The following is an 18,907-nucleotide window of genomic DNA, read 5'->3' as shown; positions in this document are numbered from 1 at the left end:
AGGGGTCTGCTATGGGGGTGGGCAGTGTCAGAGGTCTCCCATGGGGGCGGGCTGTGTCCAGGGTCTGCTATGGGGGCGGGCTGTGTCTGGGATCTCCTATGGGGGTGGGCTGTGTCTGGGATCTTCTATGGGGGTGGGCTGTGTCCAGGGTCTCCTATGGGGGCGGGTTGTGTCCGGGGTCTCCCATGGGGGTGGGCAGTGTCGGGGTCTCCTATGGGGGTGGGCTGTGTCTGGGATCTCCTATGGGGGTGGGCTGTGTCAAGGGTCTACTACGGGGGGTGGGCTGTGCCAGGCATGGAGATGACTCCCCCCCTCGCCCATGTTCTGTTTCTCTGAGGAGTGGACGATCTCACACCAGTTATCTGCAGGCGGTCAACCTGCTGGAAACTTTCCCGGGGTGATAACTGAGCCTCCCACCGTGTCCCCTGGCCCCCCTGTCACGGAAAGGACCTGACAGGACCAAAAAGACGACCTGCTGACTGTCTCCATCCCCACGGTGCCCAGCACAGAGGCCTCTGGAAGGACCCACCTATCGAAGAATCTGTCTGCTGAATGTGTAAGTTGACCTTCAGGAGAGCCTTCCTGGATACACCCTGGAATTCTCTACCACGTGTACATCTCCTTGAGAGTCACAGTGAGGAAGCTAGGCATCAGACTAGGAGACTCGGGGCTGCCTTTTAAGTGTCTGATTACGAGTGGCGTGGTCCTAGGCACGTTTGTTAACCTTTCTGTTTCTCTCAGGCAAAATGCGCCCAAGGGAACCACCTTTCTCGGCTAGAGGGTCCTAAGAATTAAATGAGACAATGTACCTGAACTCCCTGGAAAAGGATCTGCGCTCAGGAAGTGGACCCTTTGGGGGTGTGAGAGAGAGACAGGGCAGGGACCCGCACAGAGAGGAGGGCGGCTCAGAGGCTGGGCGGACGGGGAAGGGGCCGTGTCCTCGTAGATGGTAGGTGTGACCGCGCGGGTGTGCTTTGTAGATGGTAGGCGTGACCGCATGGCTGGGTGTGCACGCCTGCACGCTGAGCTCTGGGCAGAGGATTTCCACATCCAGGGAGGTCTCAGCTTAAGATCCTAAGGTGTGGCCATGACAGGTCTTCTACCCTCCTGGGATAACTGTCTCGTCCAGGAAGAGCAGCAGTGCTGAGCGCCAGACCCCTCCAGTACTCAGGCAAGCCCGGTGGGCGCCCTGGGTCTTGACTTAGTTACAACTGGGAGAAGGGCTCTGAGACACCAGACCTTTCCTTAGTGATGGGCCAGGGACAGTGACACCAGGACTCTCATATCACTGAAATGCTAGGACCTAAGAGCTGGACAGCGTTCTGGGGACACACCCACCCCCAGTGCCCACCGCAAAAGTTGCCACAGAAAAGCTCGCCTTCCTGTGGCCCTCTGTCCACCCCGGCTGAGGGTAGCTGAGCCCCTTCGCCCTCCCTGCATCCAAAGTTCCAGGGGAGGGGTGTGCTCCCAAGGCTGCTGGCAGCATCACCCTCCAAATGTTCTCATCTCCCATTGTTCCTGAGATAGAACACTGAAATAATAGAGCCGATGATAAGTAGAAATCAGCAGAAATCGTTTAGTCCCGAGGAAGAAAACCATTGGTTGATTCAGACGCCGGATCTCTTGTCTGACTGTTCGCAGTGCTGTGGTCCAAATCTGACCTTGGGAGAGGCGCTGAAAGCATCTTGTGGAGGGAGAGAATGCAGGCAGGAGGCCTCCAGGGCCAGGTCTGTGGGCTGAGAACAATGGCCGGCCTCATCTCTGTCTCTGGGCCCCGCCCTGGGAACAGACACAGTACACTCCACGTCCAAGGCTAGTTTCTGTACCTCGGGTTGGAAGCGAGTCTGCAGCACGGGGCGGGGCCGGGGGAGCAGGCTGCTATGGAGGCTTCCTGTTCTGCGGTGTTTTGATCTCAGCTTTCAGCACTGCTACCTCCCCTACAGGTGGGAGGAAGCAGGAAATGGTCTGCCTGGGCTTTCCAAAACTCTGGGGAAAGCAGCCAAACTGGAAGCTTACCGACGGAACAAGAGATTGCCTTCTGGGGGTGGCAAGGCCAGTGTACTCGGTAGCACTGGAAAATGACCGTCCTCAATGAGCCTAAAGGGTCACGCTGGGGGCCCAGGTCTGCAAGATGAGAAGGGGGTGGGGAGGAGCATTTCTTCTGTTCCTCTGCTGGACGAGGGCACGCAGATCCCAGGGGTAGGAGGAAAGGCTAGCACCAAAGGCAGTCCTTGTTCCTTTCCCAATCCTAGGAAGCTTTGGGAGGAACAACCCCGGGAAGGAAAAATCCCAGGAAGCTTTTTGAAACAAGGCAACGTCAGTCATTTTGGACATTTCTCTGTAAGGTAAGGTTGGCCTTATGGCAGCCTGTGGCCAGCTGAGAATGGGAGGATTAGAGCCCAAGGCAGAGCTCAGTATCTAGAGAGGGGGCTGATGGGTAACAGCTGGTGCATCCCGCAAAAGGCCATGTGTGCAGGGCACAGCAGTGGGGGTCCAGGAGCAGGCAGTTTTCTCAGATTGTCCTACATGTGCCTTCGTGTGGGCCGCCTCCTTTGCCCGAGTGTCCTCTCCTTTCCTGATGGGAAGATTACTGTGCTTTAAAAACAGCTCACATCTTACCCCCTCCGTGAAATCCTCCGTGACAAAGTGATTCATTCTCTCCACAGTGTTTGGCAATCTCTTATTCATTTCTGCTATCATTTTCAAAATGCTAAATTATTAGATGAATGTTATTTCATGAAATATTGAGCCTTTAGAGTAGATACTTGGTCTTTAAGTGCTTCCCATATAGCAGCTAGTAATTTATTAATTCATTCAGCAGACATAAATAAGGATTCAGGGAGGTCAGCTGGCTGGTAGCATGGGGGTGAGATTTGATGGGGGTGCTATCAGGGCAAAACCCGGAAACCCAAGATGAAGGTGGAAACAAATGCAAAGAAGTGTCCTTGTCCCTCGGGAACTGGACACTGGGTAGAGTTCTGATGCAGGGAGTCCAGCACTGGAATCCAGGTTGGAAATGAGGTCCAGGAGGGAGAATTCACTGCAGGAATGAAACAGGGACTTTGTCACCGAGTTGAATGTTTGCCCTGAGAAAGGCTGGATGCTGACTGAGTTTCAGGAACATTGAGCAAAAGGATCTTCTAGACTCCTTAGTGGAAGGCAGTCCTGAGGTCCAAGCTGGGGTGGGTCTGACTGAGTCTGCCGCTGGGGTCTCAGGGTTGAACGGATCTCAGTTGCAGTTGGAGGACTGATGCCTCAACAAACCAGAGTCCTGGACCGTGGCTTTGTCCTCTCTTCTCCACAGAGGGAACCCAGGTATCCATTGCCAGCCCTCCAGCCTAGAGCAGCAGAACACTGGCCCACCCGACGGGATCCCTGGAGAACTGACCCCTGCTCCCTTGGATATTCGACATGCCACGTGCAGCATATGGAAGCCACACCTGCAGAGACACACCTACTGCCTGCCCGTGTTTTCCGCAGAGCCTACTTCTAGTTTTAAAATTCAGTAACAGTTCTGTGGCTTTTGTCTTTCCATGGGGAGCATCACACACTTTCTCGATCCAGGAAAAATCTCCTGGGAGAGATCTTGGTCCTAACACATGGATTAGAGAAGGGAGGATTAGAGTCAGGTGTGCTGAACATGTCTGTGGGTGGTGGTTAATCATCACCAAAGCAACCAGAAAGTGAAGTGGACAAGTCATCTAAGTTTTAGTCTTGAAGACATTTCAGGTCCTAGCAGCCCTTTGCAAATTCTCATCTCATAGAAGAGGTTTTCTTTCTAGGTTTGAGTCCTTGTGGGGTGACTTCAGATAAATCTGAGCCTCAGTTTCTTCAACTCTACAATGGAGGAATAATCTTGTAATTTTCGTAAGTAATCTTATAAGTGGGCTTCCCTGGGGGCTCAGTGGGGAAAGAATCCCCCTAATGATGCAGAAGACACAGGAGATGCAAGTTCGATCCCTGGGTCAGGGAGATGCCCTGGAGGAGGGCATGGTACCCACTTCATTATTCTTGCCTGGAGAATCCCAAGGACAGATGAGCCTGGCGAGCCACAGTCCACAGGGTTGCAAAGAGTTGCACGTGACTGAAGCAATTGAGCATCCAGTCTTGTAAGTAAGCACTTGTCAGTAAGTACTCTTGCCTGCATTCAGGTTCTTATGAGAATAGAGGATACAGCTCCTGTGGGGTCTTCACAGCCCGCTTTGTCTTTTCTGGGTACACCCCTTTTCTGCTGGGAAATACTCATTTTCTTGTCATATGGGGCTGATGGGAGCCATCGTGAATGTGTAGAACCTACCCTTGGCCGCAGCTGATGGATCAGTGGTGAGTACAAGTCAATTATGTTTAGTTTTGTTCCTAATGAGCTTCAAATTTATTGTTTAAAAAACATTTTCTTTTGAATTTTCTGGGCTTTGTGGATTTTGTAATTGTAGATAATGGGTGGTGGAATTATAGGTAGTTGAGTCTACACATATTTAGATCACACATGTCTATTTTCTCTATTAGAATGCAAATTCTTTAGGGAAGACATGAACACTGCCCCCAGGGGTCCCACACCCTCAAGTTCATCATGTCTAACGTGAAATTAGGAGTAGGAAGCGTCAGGGGTGATAGGGAGCCAGAAAGCTAAACGTGACATTGTCTTTCCACCTCTGGCAAGACAGAGGTTCCTCTGCCTGCAACCTGTGTTACCCTCTTGGTCATCCACCGGGTCCCCTGAGTCATCTGGGGTCCCCCAACCTCCCTCACTCTTCCATATCCAATAAGTCTCCTAGTCTTGCTGGTTTCACTTCCTATGAATTTGCCCTTTCTTCTCCATTCCTTCATGACTTGACTCCATCACCTCTTGCCTGGATCATAATAAGAGCTCTGAGCTGGTCTTACTTCCTCTAGTTTTGTCTCTCTCCCATCCCCATTCTTTGCTAGCCCTGCTAGAGTGCTTGATCTGAACATGTCACTCATTTAACATCTGCCCTTAGCTCCCCACTGTTTGCAGGACCAAATCCAAGCTCTATGGCACAGCACAGATATGCTCAACTCCCTGCGTGTACCTTGATGTTTCATGCTTCGTGGACTTTTCCGTGCAGGACCTCTCCTTTTGCTTAGGATACCCGTCCTGTGTTCTTCACCTTTACAAGTCATCTCAGGCTTCCACTCCTTGAAAGCCTTCTTTGGACTAGGTAAAAAAGTCTGTGACACTTTATCACTCTATTTATGTACCTTTATCACTCAGTACGTGATTTTGTGTTGGAAATATTTCCCTAACGACGTCTCCTCAGCTGGACTGCAAATCCTTTGAGAACAGGGACTGTGCCACATTCATCTTTGTAGCCTTGGTTCTTACTTAGTGCACGAATAGAACTTAGTAGATTCATAAGACGTGCTGAGAAAGATATGAGTGTGAGAAAGATGCTTCTGGGCTCATCAGGGAACCTCACGAGGTTGACCTGCCAGTGATCTGCTTGCATGGAGGTTGAGTAGATTCTGAGAAAGCACCTCAGTGTATGTCTGCTGATGGGGTACAGATATAAGAGGCCACATCTTAGGAAACCAGGATTGTTCTATAGAAGCCTATGTGCAGGGGAGCCAAGGAATGCTCCGGGAGAAGGCACTCTGAGGCACGATCAGCTTGCTCCTGGGAAAGACACTGCTGGTTAGATGGGAAGAGCATAGTCTGGTGGTGGTCACTGGGAATCACCTTTGGCTTGGTGCTAAAATGTGCTCTCCGGAAGAAAAAGCGCTTCTTACTGAACCCAGAAAGTGTCGTTTCAGCACTCTTTAAGCTGTTACGGCACAAAGAGCCTCTTAACTGTGTTCCATGAAGGGGAAAGAGCCATTTCCGATGGACTCCTCTTCATTCTCAAACTGGCCGTGTACAACAGGATAGGTACTGAGAAGGTCAGGACACTGGAGAAGGTGTGATGGATCAGTGATGGTCACCAGGGAGGAGCTGCGTGGCTCAAAGCAGGTGAGATCAGAGGGGCAGGTGCAGAGTGCCCCCCCAGGCATCTCAGAGCAGCAGCAGCAGAGAGACTTCCTCAAGGGCAGACATGAAACAGCCCCTGAGGATTTGCAATAATACTTGGGGCAACTTTGCAGAAGGCTTTCCATTTGATGTGAACTGGAGGGGTGGAGTCGAAAAGGAGGGGACATTTGGGTTATTACTCAGGGAGATTTCCATTCTGTACTGATAGGCTAGCAAGCTGGAGAAATTAAACCTAGAATCTAATTAATGAGTTGTTTCTTTTTCTCTTTATCCCCTGGACATGGGCACCCCATCTGGCCTGGCAGATGAGTTGGTGGTTGTGGGAGGGTATACCTTCCTGTTATGGGTTGAATTGTATTTATCTCAAATTCATATATGGATTTTGAGATTTCCTAACAGACACCACCAACCACTGCACTGCCCCCTCCCCCAATGCCAGTAACTCAGAGTGTGACTTTACTTGGAAATAGAGTCCCTGCAGATGTAATTAGTCAACATGAAGTCATCGAGGTGGGTGCTAATCCAATATGACTGGTGCCATTATGAAAGGGCACATTTGAACACAGATATGCACACAGAATGTACACCATGTGAAGATGAGGGCGGAGATTGGGAGGAGGCCTGGATAAGCCAAGTAACACTAGAGACTGCTGGCAAACCAGCAGAAACTAGGACAGAGGCAAGGAAAAGACCTTCCTTCATGACTCCCTGAAGGAATCAACCCTACCAACTCCATGCAGAAGGCTTTCAGTTTGATGTGAATTGGAGGGGTGGAGTGGAAGCGGTAGGGACATTTGCATTACTACTCATTGAGGTTTTGAACACAAGGCCTTCAGAACTGTGAGACAGTGCACTTCTGTTGTTTAAGCCCCTCATATGTGGTCCTTTGTTACAGCAGCCCTAGAAAATTAATGAGATTCCCTGGTGACTTAGCTGGTCAAGAATCCTCCTGCAATGCAGAAGACCCCAGGTTTGATTCCTGGGTCTAGAAGACTCCCTGGTGAAGGGATAGGCTATCCACTCCAGTATTCATCGACTTCCCTGGTGGCTCAGATGGTAAAGAATCCACCTGCAATATGGGAGACCTGGGTTCGATCCCTGGCTTGGGAAGATCCCCTGGAGAAGGAAATGGCTACCCATCCCAGTGTTCTGCCCTGGAGAATCCCCATGGACAGAGGAGCCTAGCAGGCTTCAGCCCCAGGGGTCGCAGAGTCAGACACGACTGAGCGACTAGGCACAGCACAGCAAACTACTACACCTTCACAGGTACGGATGGGACTGAACTGGGGGTAGGAAGCTCGAGCAGCTGGGCAGGGATGAAGCAAGGCTGTGCCGGATCCGCCTGCCTACCACCCTCTCCACGCCACCCCCCAACATGGGCAGGAATGCGAGCTGGGGAAGCTCCCAGGTCTGCCTCTGTTGTTTGTTCTCTCAAAATGTGAAATCCTCAATCCTTATTTTTTCATTCTCAGTCTGGAGTCAGAGCCCCTGGGGTGCCCTCCAGGAGCTGTGTAGGCAACATGCTTTACATGTCAGAATTAGCTGACAAGTGAGTGGTTATCGCTTGTTTTTCACCGCACTATTCCCACTGCTGGTCCATCTGACTCTTGCAAGAAAGGGAAGACATGATCTCATGCCTTTGCCCACCTGGAGCTTCAGTCAGAGACAATTGCTTTAGTCACTGCTTGACAGCACTGTGCCTGGGAGTGCCAAGCACACCCCTGGGCAGGCTGAGAGCCTCCCAATGCAGGCCTTCAAGGCGGGGTGGCTCATTTGAGCACTTAGTCGACTCTAAGTCGTCTGTCTTCTGTCAGACCCCAGGAGGTAGACAAAGGCTTCAACTGTTAGCAGAAAGGATGGCTGTTGAGTGAATGTGAGTGTGTGTGTGTGTGTGTATCTGTGTGTGAGTGTGTGTGTGAGAGAGAGGGAAATGGATGGAATAATTGGCCTTGGATCTTTGATAGCTGTCTAAACAAAATAGCCAGTATTTTTAGATCACCTTGAAAACAGTAGTGTTTCAAAAATCATTGCCAGGGAGATTTTGAAGTTTTATTAAGAAAAACAGGAAATGAGAGAATTGTAAACCCCAGGGAAGAAATCTGACATTTTGAGGCCAAAGACTGACTCCCTTTGATGCACTAACAAGGATCATTGAATATCCTGTGGTTGGGTTTAACAAATCCCTCTTGATAATGTAACCCTAGAAATACCAGGAGTGACTGCTACTGCTAAGTCACTTCAGTAGTGTCCGACTCTGTGCGACCCTATAGAAGGCAGCCCACCAGGCTCCCCCATCCCTGGGATTCTCCAGGCAAGAACACTGGAGTGGGTTGCCATTTCCTTCTCCAGTGCATGAGAGTGAAAAGTGAAAGTGAAGTCGCTGAGTCGTGTCTGACTCGTAGCAACCCCATGGACTGCAGCCTACCAGGCTCCTCCATCCATGGGATTTCCCAGGCAAGAGTACTGGAGTGGGGTGACTGCTGCTGCCGCTGCTAAGTCGCTTCAGTCGTGTCCGACTCTGTGCGACCCCATAGACGGCAGCCCACCAGGCTCCCCTGTCCCTGGAATTCTCCAGGCAAGAACACTGGAGTGGGGTTGCCATTTCCTTCTCCAATGAATGAAAGTGAAAAGTGAAAGTGAAGTCCCTCTGTCATGTCTGACTCTTCGCAACCCCATGAACTGTAGCCTACCAGGCTCCTCCGTCCATGGGATTTCCCAGGCAAGAGTACTGGAGTGGGGTAAAGGCTAAACCAAAGTGCAGAATTTGAAGCTCTCTAGATGGTGACTGCAGCCATGAAATTAAAAGACGCTTACTCCTTGGAAGAAAAGTTATGACCAACCTAGATAGCATATTCAAAAGCAGAGACATTACTTTGCTGACTAAGGTCCATCTAGTCAAGGCTATGGTTTTTCCTGTGGTCATATATGGATTTGAGAGTTGGACTGTGAAGAAGGCCGAGTGCCGAAGAATTGATGCTTTTGAACTGTGGTGTTGGAGAAGACTCTTGAGAGTCCCTTGGACTGCAGGGAGATCCAACCAGTCCATTCTGAAGGAGATCAACCCTGGGATTTCTTTGGAAGGAATGATGCTAAAGCTGAAACTCCAGTACTTTGGCCACCTCATGCGAAGAGTTGACTCATTGGAAAAGACTCTGATGCTGGGCGGGATTGGGGGCAGGAGGAGAAGAGGATGACCAAGGATGAGATGGCTGAATGGCATCACGGACTCGATGGACGTGAGTCTGAGTGAGCTCCGGGAGTTGGTGATGGACAGGCAGGCCTGGCGTGCTGCGATTCATGGGGTCTCAAAGAGTCGGACACGACTGAGCGACTGAACTGAACTGAACTGACTGAAGGCCCTAGACTAGCGCCCTCTGCTGGTCATTCTTGGATCAGCCGAAGGCCCTCTCTGTCTCCAAGTCCTACTTCACTGTAAGGGAAAACCCAAACTCTTTGGATATCTGTCTCCCAGATGTACTTTTTTCTAGCTCCTCCGTTCCCGATTTCTTGTGAAATTGGGACTGAAGTTTACATAGGGTTAAAGATTTCTTTATTATTATTTTTGTCTGCGCTGGGTTTTCGTTGCGAAGAGCGGGCTTTCTCTAGTGCTGCATTGCAAAGCATGGGTTTCTCACAGTGGCGGCTTCTCTTGCGAAGCATGGGCTCCATGCGTCCGGGCTTCAGTAGCTGTTGCCTGTGGGCTCAGTAGCTGAGGTTCACAGGCTTTAGAGTGCGGACCCAGTAGTCGAGGTCCACAGGCTTAGTTGCTCCAAGGCATGTGGGATCTTCCTGTACCAGGAATTGAACCCGTGTCCCCTGCCTTGGCAGGTGGATTCTTAACCAGCAGACCACCAGGGAAGCCTGAATGTGAGTCTTTGATAAGGCACAATAGAGGAACAGTTTTCTTTGGCATTACCCATGACGTTTCGAGAGCCTATCACTATCAGAGGGAGAAAGGCTCATTTTTCATGTAGGTATTCTAACCTGAAGAGCTGTTTTAGTCACCACTTACTGGGATTGCCCTTCAACAAGGCTAAGACTCAAAGCCTGCTCCTACGATGCTTTCAGGTAGAAGCCGAGCTCAAAGGTCATGAGAGGAGGTGCTGAGACTTTGGTGTGTTGGGGGGGCTCACATCACAGCTGGCCATGTTCCTTCAGGTGGAACAGGGCCAAGGGGAGGGGTTGAGGGTAAAGAGGGACAGAGTGAGAGTAAGGACATCCCTGGGTCCCCATTTTAGGAGGACCTGTATGTTCTGGGAGGCAATTCTATGAGAAAAGTAAAGAGATGTCTTATCTCATCCTTTTGATCACTGAAAAACTACTAGGAAGACTCTTGTTCGAGGGGAACTTCCTTGGCCTTCTGGACTTTGGGGGCATCAGTGAGGGCCTTAAAGACCCTTGGTTGGAACTGGATCCCATATTAATGTATCTGGCTTGAGCCAGTTCCATATATCAGTAGTGTTACTGGTGTGGTGTTGCTCTCTGTAGAACTGTTTATATTTAGAATAGTCTGAACTATCAGCTTATCCAGAAACTAGGCCTTCCCACTAGAGTCTCCTCTATTCTCTCTTCAAAAATAAAATTAACTGCAGAGCGAAGGAGCGGAAGAGTGGTTGAAAACACGGCCTCTAGTGTCAGACAGGCTGGGTGACAGTCCCAGCCGCGTGTCTCCCTACCTGTGTGACCCGGGGAAACTGCATGACCACAGGCTGTTTCAACTTCCTCATTCGTAACGGAAGTGTAAATGGTACTTACCATTAGTGCTGTTGTGAGAGACAAGTGAGCTAATACACAGAAAGCACTTAGTTCCTGGCACATAGTAAGCACCCAGGGGTTATTGCCTACTGTCATCACCACCACCACCATTGTCATCACCATCATCGTTATCACCACCACCATCATCACCACCATCACCATCATCGTTATCATCGTTATCACCATCATCACCATCATCATTATTACCACCACCACCACCACCACCACCATCATCACCACCATCACCACCATCGTTATCACCACCACCACCGTCACCATCATCACCACCATCACCACCATCATCATCATCGTTATCACCATCATCACCATCATCATTATCACCACCACCACCACCATCATCACCATCACCATCATCACCACAATCACCACCATCATCTTCACCATCACCACCACCATCATCTTAACCATCATTGTTGCCATCACTGCTCTATGACCAACATGTAAGAAGCTGAAAGTGTGTTCCGATAACCACCGTTCCACGTTGGTGAGGTTGCACACGTTCCTGTGAGTGAGCACGTGTGCTGGACGGGCAGGGTTGCAGTGCAGGTGACCCCCAGTATCCAGTCCAATACCCTCTCCCTCTAGGGACATGGCAGGCTTCTACCTGGAGCATGGCAGGGCTTTGTGAGTAGTTGTGGCTGGTGAAATGTGAATGCGCTTAATTAGTGTCCTCACTTCTGGGCTGAGATAGTTAAAAGCCCAAATGTGATTCTTCACTTTCTTTCCCTTTGTCACAGCAGCTTAGAAGGTGAGATGTTCCAGAAATTGCAGCTGTAAGATGATGAGCCATCTGGTGACCCGAGTCCTCCAGTGACTATGTGTAGCGGAGATGCGCTGACTCGTATTCCATATGCAGCATGAACAAGAAATAAACTTTCATGGTGTGAAGCTACTGAGACTCATGAGTCATTACTGCAGCACAGCCTCGCCTGGGAGTTCTCAGTCTGGTCTGCTCACCTGGGATCCTGTTAGAAATGCAGATTTTCAGGCTCCACTGCACACATACTGAATCAGAGGCCGAGGGTGAGGCTGGGTTTTAACAGCCGCTCCAGGTGAATCTGACATAGGTCAAGTTTGAGAACCACTGCTCTAACTGATCCTGAATAACACAAGTGGCAAAGGCCAGGGAAAAAGGAGGCCTGCTCTCTCAGCTCCCAGTTACACAGGCACTTTGACCCTCTAGGTGGCCGCTGTTTGGGATGATCCCTTCTGCTTCACCCTTTCCCACTGGTAAAGATATTTAAGCATTAGCTATCTCAGAGATGGTTGGATGGCGTCACCGAGTCAACGGACATGAACTTGGGCAAACTCCGGGAGAGAGTGAAGGACAGGGAGGCCTGGTGTGCTGCGGTCCATGGGCTTGTGAAGAGTCAGACATGGCTTAGTGACTGAACAACATCTCAGGATGAACATCAGACAGATCAAGGCCTGGGGTTTTTACTTGAAGTCAACAGATCTCTTCATTTACTTGAAGTCAGTGGGTTCACTGTTGCTTTAAGAAGGCGAATGCTTTCTAGTTCTTTCAGGTGAGTCTGAAACCGTGGGGATTTATTGCTGTCTTTCTCACTCTCTGCTCCACAGACCTTCCTTTCCCCAGGGAAGACAGAGTCTGGTGGTCCCCATTTCACCAAGGAGAAAAATGAGGCTCAGCAGGCTCGAGTTATTTGTCCATGGAACGGAATCTCAGAGTTGCACTAGAGCCCTGGCGCTCAGCCTCATGTGAGCAGGGGCTCAGCCAGTGGCTGTAGAACAATGAAGATACAAGGACATTAGCTCGCCTAATACATTTATTTAATTGTCTGAGCTCAGCTGCATCTCAGTCCTGGTGCCCATCGCTGTGCCCGGATGGGTCCCAACAGCACTAAGGAGGCATCTTGGCAATGCACAGTACAAGAGGGACAAAGCAGATGACTGAGCAGGAACAATCTGATCCAACACTTCCCAAGTCTCAGAGAAATGACAGCCTGTGGTCAGCAGAGAGCAGTATTGTTCTAACAACGACTGTGTGGGGAGCAGGATGCCTGCTCCCATCCGCCCTGGCGATACTGATGGAACTGACAGAGGCCAGAGGGTGCATTTAAAGAACAAAAACAGCAAAAAAAAAAAGAGAAAAATCCATATACCCGCCATATTATTAGACAATTAGCATTGCTTATATAATTCTTTCAAATTTCTTTCTGAAAATTTTCACATTAAAACGTTAAAAGAAGAAAGAGGATAAAGCCCTAAGCTGGCCCAGCTCAGTCCCATGGCTAGTGAGTAGCTCAGCCATCTGGACCAGTCCCACAGCTGCAGGATGGATGCGTTGGCATCGGCCTTCATTAAGCATCTTATTCTTAACATTCATCATATTCTCACCACTCAGAGACCTGCCCCCCGAGAGCTCCCTTGCTCTCTTTCCTTCCCTGTCTTTTCTTTCTTTCTCTTCTTCCTCCCTCGCATTCTCTTCTTTACCCCCTTGGTGTGAGTCTAGGCAGATGGCTGATGGGGTAGCAGGGCCAGGTACCAGGAACCAGGTGTGAAAAACACAACCGATCCTTTCCCTTAAGAATTTATATTCTTGGCAAGGCAAATCCACAGAAGAACTTTGAGGAGGAGAAGCAGAACATTTAAATCCTGTTCTCTGAGCCATAAGAGAAGCCTCAGACTCAAGTCTTGGAAAGAGGATCTGAACTTCTTCAAGTCTTCATCACCATGAACTTCCAAGAATGTACCTCTCCAGTGCCTCCACGCATCCTGCAAGGTCTTCCAAGGTAGATATCCCTATACCCAAGGGATAAAGGGACAGACTTCTTAATTTGGCCATGAGAGGGCAGCTCAGCTCACCCCAGAGGTCGCAGATACCTTTCCTCCAGGGTTGTTGGAATCCACTCTTACACCGACTGAATCACTCCAGGGCTCCTGGCCCATGGATGGCCTAGAATTGGGGCAGGCCTCCTAGGGCCACTCCAGTCGGAGGCAAGGCTCAGGCAGGGTTCCGCAGCAGCCTGGGCCTCCGAGAAGGAAGCTGTTTCCTGCTGTTCTGCTGCCAGAAGGAGCCAGGACATCCCCCCGCCGCCCCCCAGGAACTGGGTGCTGGGAGGTGAGAGCACCATTAGCAGCTGTGGCTACACTGGCATTAGGAGATTAATGAGGCTTTTTGAATAAGGAATGTAGCTACAGCCAACTGTTGGCAATTAGTTAGAGCAAAGCCATGCTGTGCTTTGGATCTGTCAGCTGGGACCCCCAAAGGAGCAGAACAGCAGGAAGGGCTAGACAGAGAGGAAGAGATGAGACTCCACCTTTCCCCTCCTGGGCCAGCGCTCTGGCTATTACGACCCCAAGCTAAGCCTTCCATGACCATAGCCATCTGATATCTGCCATGTTGACTGGGGATACACAGAAGGCAAGGAGGGTGTTTAAGGGGTCATCTTGTCCACCAGCCTGCCTCCACTTAGCAGCATGTAGCAACGCCTCTCAAGGTCGGATCTGGGTCTAGATGACCTGGAATCCTGGAAACCTTCCTCCCAGGTGATCCCCGATGCTTCTGGTCCAGGTTGGGCACTTTGAGTAGTATGGCCCAGAGCAGCTGGGGGAGGGGGGCAGGGGCGAGGGAGAGCGTCTATTTCATTAAGCTGAGATCTTAGTGTTTATCCTTCACCCATCATTTATTTGTTCATTCAACAGTATCCACTCTGTGCCAGGCAGCTGGATGCACAGGTCCAAGCACAGAGGTAGGTAAAAGTAGCCTGGAGTAAGCAGAGTGATGCCCTGGGGGCTAAGAAGAGGAGATGGGGGAGGCATGGTGGGTGCAGGACTGGGCACGAGGGAGGGCTGTGGATTCTCCGAGAGCCTGTGCCCCTCCTCCCTGCTGAGAAAGCCTCCCTGACATTGCAGTGACTGCAGCCAGCAGCCAGACAAGCAGAGGGGAGAGAGAAGTGATGCTCACACCATCTTCTCTGTAAGAGAGGAAATGCATCTTAAAAGCAGTGGGAGCTAATTTGCTCTTCTGTAATCAATCACCCTGGACAGAAAACAAAAACACATCATAGCAAGCCGGGAATGGCTGAGAGCAGGCAAGGTTGGCAGGCAGGGAGGAGATTTTTCTTTTAATGGGTTTAAAGTAAAATGACTCTTAAGGACATTTGGTATATGTGTTCATGTGTATGTGTGCGTGTGTGTGCGTGTGTGTGTGTTTCCATGTTGATCTTTTTCAGACTTCTAAGCAGTCCATCCCAAAGGAAATCAGTCCTGAATATTCACTGGAAGGACTGATGCCGAAGCTGAAACTCCATACTTTGGCCACCTGATGTGAAGGACTGACTCATTGGAAAAGACCCTGATGCTGGAAAAGATTGAAGGCGGGAGAAGGGGACGACAGAGGATGAGATGGTTGGATGGCATCACCAACTCAGGATTTGGTGATGGACAAGGAGGCCTGGAGTGCTGCAGTCCATGGGGTCGCAAAGAGTCCGACATGACTGAGCGACTGAACTGAACTGAACTGAAGCAGTCTTTAGCTCTCCCCACTGTCCGGCCTCTTCTCTGATGCATGTGTGGGCAGTGGGAAGTGAGGACTTCAGGGAAGGCTTCTCTGTCCCTCCTCCCTCTGGTGAAGATGCCCGGGAGGCAGGGAGCTTCCCCTTACCTCTGCCTTCTTGCTCGTAGCTGGATAGATGCTGTTCCCTCCTGAGCCTTAGTTTTTCTCCCTGTAGAATGGGGAGGCCCAGATTGCTGGGCTGAGAAAGAGGAGGGCTGCGACTGACACTGGTGAGGCAAACTCCAGGAGACCTGGTGCTCTGGCTGTTTCCATCCGGATCATGGAATTGGGGTGGGGGAACAGCTCCAGCTCCAGAAAGAGCGCCCCGTCGGAGCACCGCGTGCGTCCTGTGCTGCCCCCAGCTGCCGTGTCTCACTGCTCAGAGCTGTGCCCCAGCCAGCTCCTGTCCTAGTGCTCACTCTCCTTCCCCGTCCTTTCTTCCCCTTCCTCTCCCTTCTCCCTCATACTCTGTCTTTTACATCTATCTGTGCAACCACATTTTTCAAATGGAAGTTGAGATATGGTTTGACCGTGGTTCAGAGTAGGTGAAATCTGGACATTCACAGGCACCCTAGAATGTGCGATCCATCTGTTGCTGTTGTTCAGTCGCTTAGTCGTGTCTGACTCTTTGCGACCCCATGGACTGCAGCACGCCAGGCTTCCCTGTCTGTCACCAACTCCCAGAGCTTGATTAAACTCATGTCCGTTGAGTCAGTGATGTCATCCAACCATCTCATCCTCTGTCGTTCCCTTCTCCTCCTGCCTTCAATCCTTCCCAGCATCAGGGTCTTTTTCAATGAGTCACTTCTTCTCATCAGCTGGCCAAAGTATTGGAGTTTCAGCTTCAGCATCAGTCCTTCCAAGGAATATTCAGGACTGATTTCCATAAGATGGACTGGTTGGATCTCCTTGCAGTCTAAGGAACTCTCAAGAGTCGTCTCCAACACCACAGTTCAAAAGCATCAATTCCTTGGTGCTCAGCCTTCTTTGTGGTCCAGCTCTCACATCTATACAGATGATCACTCTAAACACTAGTTTATACTTCCTCCTTTGCCCTGCTGCTGCTCTGGGCTATAACTCCACAGCCATAACACTCTGAGTTGTGGTTAGCATGATGCCAAACATCCAGATGTTTAGAAGTGTCCAGATGGTAGATTTAAGTTTTGCAGTTTTGCTTACTCTGGGTGCTTGAAGCCCTTTGGACACAATTCAGTAAAACAAATAGGTGAATAAGTAAAGATAACCTCTATAACCCAAGCAGTGAGTTGTTTAGCATCTTGTTTTCAAAATAACTGGGAGACAGATGGGGATTTTTTTCCTTCTTGCTGGCATTGTTTGGGTTCTGTATGTCACCTAAGCTGTCTCTGACCACGCTTTCTGGGGGTTCTCCTAGAAAAGAGAGTCTTCCAATAGAACTATCTGAGAAAGAAACACCATTGCTTGGTTTTTTGGAGCCACAGAGGCTGTAAAGAGTGTAGTTTCCCATCCAAATCCTTATTACCTCATTCATCCATCCACCCGTCCACTCTTCTACTCTTCCATCCCCTCTCCATCCGGTCATCCATTCATCTATCCACGCACTTCCTGCTTTTCTTTCGTCTCTGCGTTTATGCTTCCTGCCTGCCTTCCTTATTTTCCTCCTTCGGAACTGTGTTCTTTGCATTGTGCTTGGTGCTAGTCCGAGCCTGCTGGGACTCAGTGTATCGGGTGAGACAGATGAGCACACAGCTGTTTTAACACAGTTAGCTGTAGCGCATGCACGTTTTTACCCAGGTCCGTCTCTGGACAATCCCTCCATCTCTCTCTCTCCCTCTGGCCTCACATTTCCTCTTCTTTCCCTGATGGGCATTGTCTTCAGGAGTTCACAGAGTCCTACAAAAGGGCCGCTCCTTTGTTAACTAGATCTCCTTCCCAACAAGTATGAGAGCCTGGAAGAAGGAGTGATTTATATATAAAGGTTTGAATGGTGTCCTTTTCTCTCCTCTTCCTCTTGACTTCTTAATTCACGCTTCTGCGCGAAACAGCAGCCCTCCCGCCAAGGAGCACAGTAAACTTCTAATGAGGTGAAGGACATCTCTTCCCTGCAAATGTCCTGCCCTCACATTGCCACCCCCAAAAGGAAGCAGATGGACTGGGAGGGACAGCCATTCATTCATTTCAATTCTGGCTGGGGTCTGGCCTGGTGGGAGCCTGTAACCAAGAGGAGAGAAGCCTTGTGGGTTTTGGAGCTTATTTAAACATATTTACAAAACCCAAGCCTGGTTAACTAGGGAAGCAGAGAGACAGAGGTTTGTATTGCGTTATAAGATTAATAAACCAATTAAATAAAGATGGCAGCAGCCTCGCAGCCCCACTGGGGCAGGAGGCGAGTTTGACAGCTGCTCTTTTCTGATGATTGCCACACATAAGACAGCCTGGGCTTCCCGCCTTCCGTAAGAGAATACCCCAGGCTGTTGTCTTGTCTAATCACTCACACTGCTACTCAAGTTGTTTTCTAAGCCTGTAGGTCGAATGTCATGGTTAGCTAACTGGGAAAAAAAGAAAACAAAAGCTATTTCTTCTCTTCTAATCCTTAAAAAAAAAAAAAAAAAAAAGGCACCAGTATGAGACCATTTATTTCTCTCTGTGATGCACATTCCCAGGTAGGCAGGGGAATTCTGGGAGTATCAGTAGGCAAACCCCAGAGAAGTCTAGTCTTGCTCCCTGTCCGTCGTGCAAGCGCGTCTGTCCACAGCTCGGGCTCCCCCAGGGTCTAATCTGGGCTTGGTGTTTTGCGAGTATTACATTGGGTTTAATGCTCCTCCTGCGCTGCCCCCCCACCTCCCAGCCATTGCCTGGGGCATAATTAGTGGAAAAAAACCCAAAAAGGCCCTTTTGCAAAGTCCAATGATGAACCAAGTACCGTGTTCAGGCAATGACAGCGAGGGGTGAACACTGTACTCCTCTCTTTTCTCGAGACCTGTAGGCACGCCCCTTTCTTGGCCTGGGGACGGAAGGCTTCCTGATTAAAACTGAGTGAGACTGTGGACAGATAGGCACCCCCGATGGGACGGGTCAGTTTGGAGCCCTCGCCTGCGTTGCTGTCCGAGAGCGCAGAGAGTGTGAAGGGCTTCCCGCCCGGCTCAGCTGTGCAGCCCTGCGTGCTCCGGGGGCTCCCATTCCATCAGCCGCCTTGGCTTCATTTTCACAGCTGCCAGATGCGCTCTGATCTGGAGTCTGTCAGATGCTGGGGGTCGGGGCAAGTTTCAGGGAAGATTCTGGGTGGTTTAGTTTTCTCATTTGCAGGAAGAAAACAAAAAGTGAGGGGTAATAATTATAGAATGATGATAATTTAAAAATCAATTATAAAAAAGAATAATTATAATCAAATCAATTCTGTCCACATTATGAAATTGGCAGAGACACCGGATGACTAATGTATTTGGAGAATTCTAGAAAAAAGGGAGTATTTGTAGTTATCAGGAAGTGCCTGGATGCTTTTCTGGAACAAAATAGGGAGTGAACCAATCAGTCAGATTGACTGGGAAATTTTGCCTGGGAAATTCCACAAGCAGAGGAGCCTGGTAGGCTACAGTCAGTAGGTTCGCAGAGTCGGACATGACTGACAGGCACACACCGACGCATAC

At 49.9% G+C, this 18,907-nt stretch overlaps 1 long non-coding RNA gene across 2 annotated transcripts; it reads left to right on the top strand.

Moving 5' to 3' along the window:
- The first annotated feature begins 4,870 nt into the window (after window positions 1-4,870).
- Window positions 4,871-12,064, top strand: LOC120880015. Of its 2 annotated transcripts, none has more exons than XR_005724934.1 (3): window positions 4,871-5,180; window positions 5,280-5,968; window positions 11,503-12,064. It is a non-coding gene; the product is annotated as an uncharacterized LOC120880015 (long non-coding RNA). The 2 variants fall into 2 exon arrangements; XR_005724935.1 differs by having other exon boundaries at window positions 11,500-12,064.
- Window positions 12,065-18,907: the final 6,843 nt, after the last annotated feature.

Source organism: Oryx dammah, unplaced genomic scaffold (assembly GCF_014754425.2).
Source record: "Oryx dammah isolate SB20612 unplaced genomic scaffold, SCBI_Odam_1.1 HiC_scaffold_21, whole genome shotgun sequence".
NCBI lineage: Eukaryota > Metazoa > Chordata > Mammalia > Artiodactyla > Bovidae > Oryx > Oryx dammah.
Note: the sequence above shows the minus strand (reverse complement) of the source record. Positions and strands in the feature narration are given on the sequence as shown.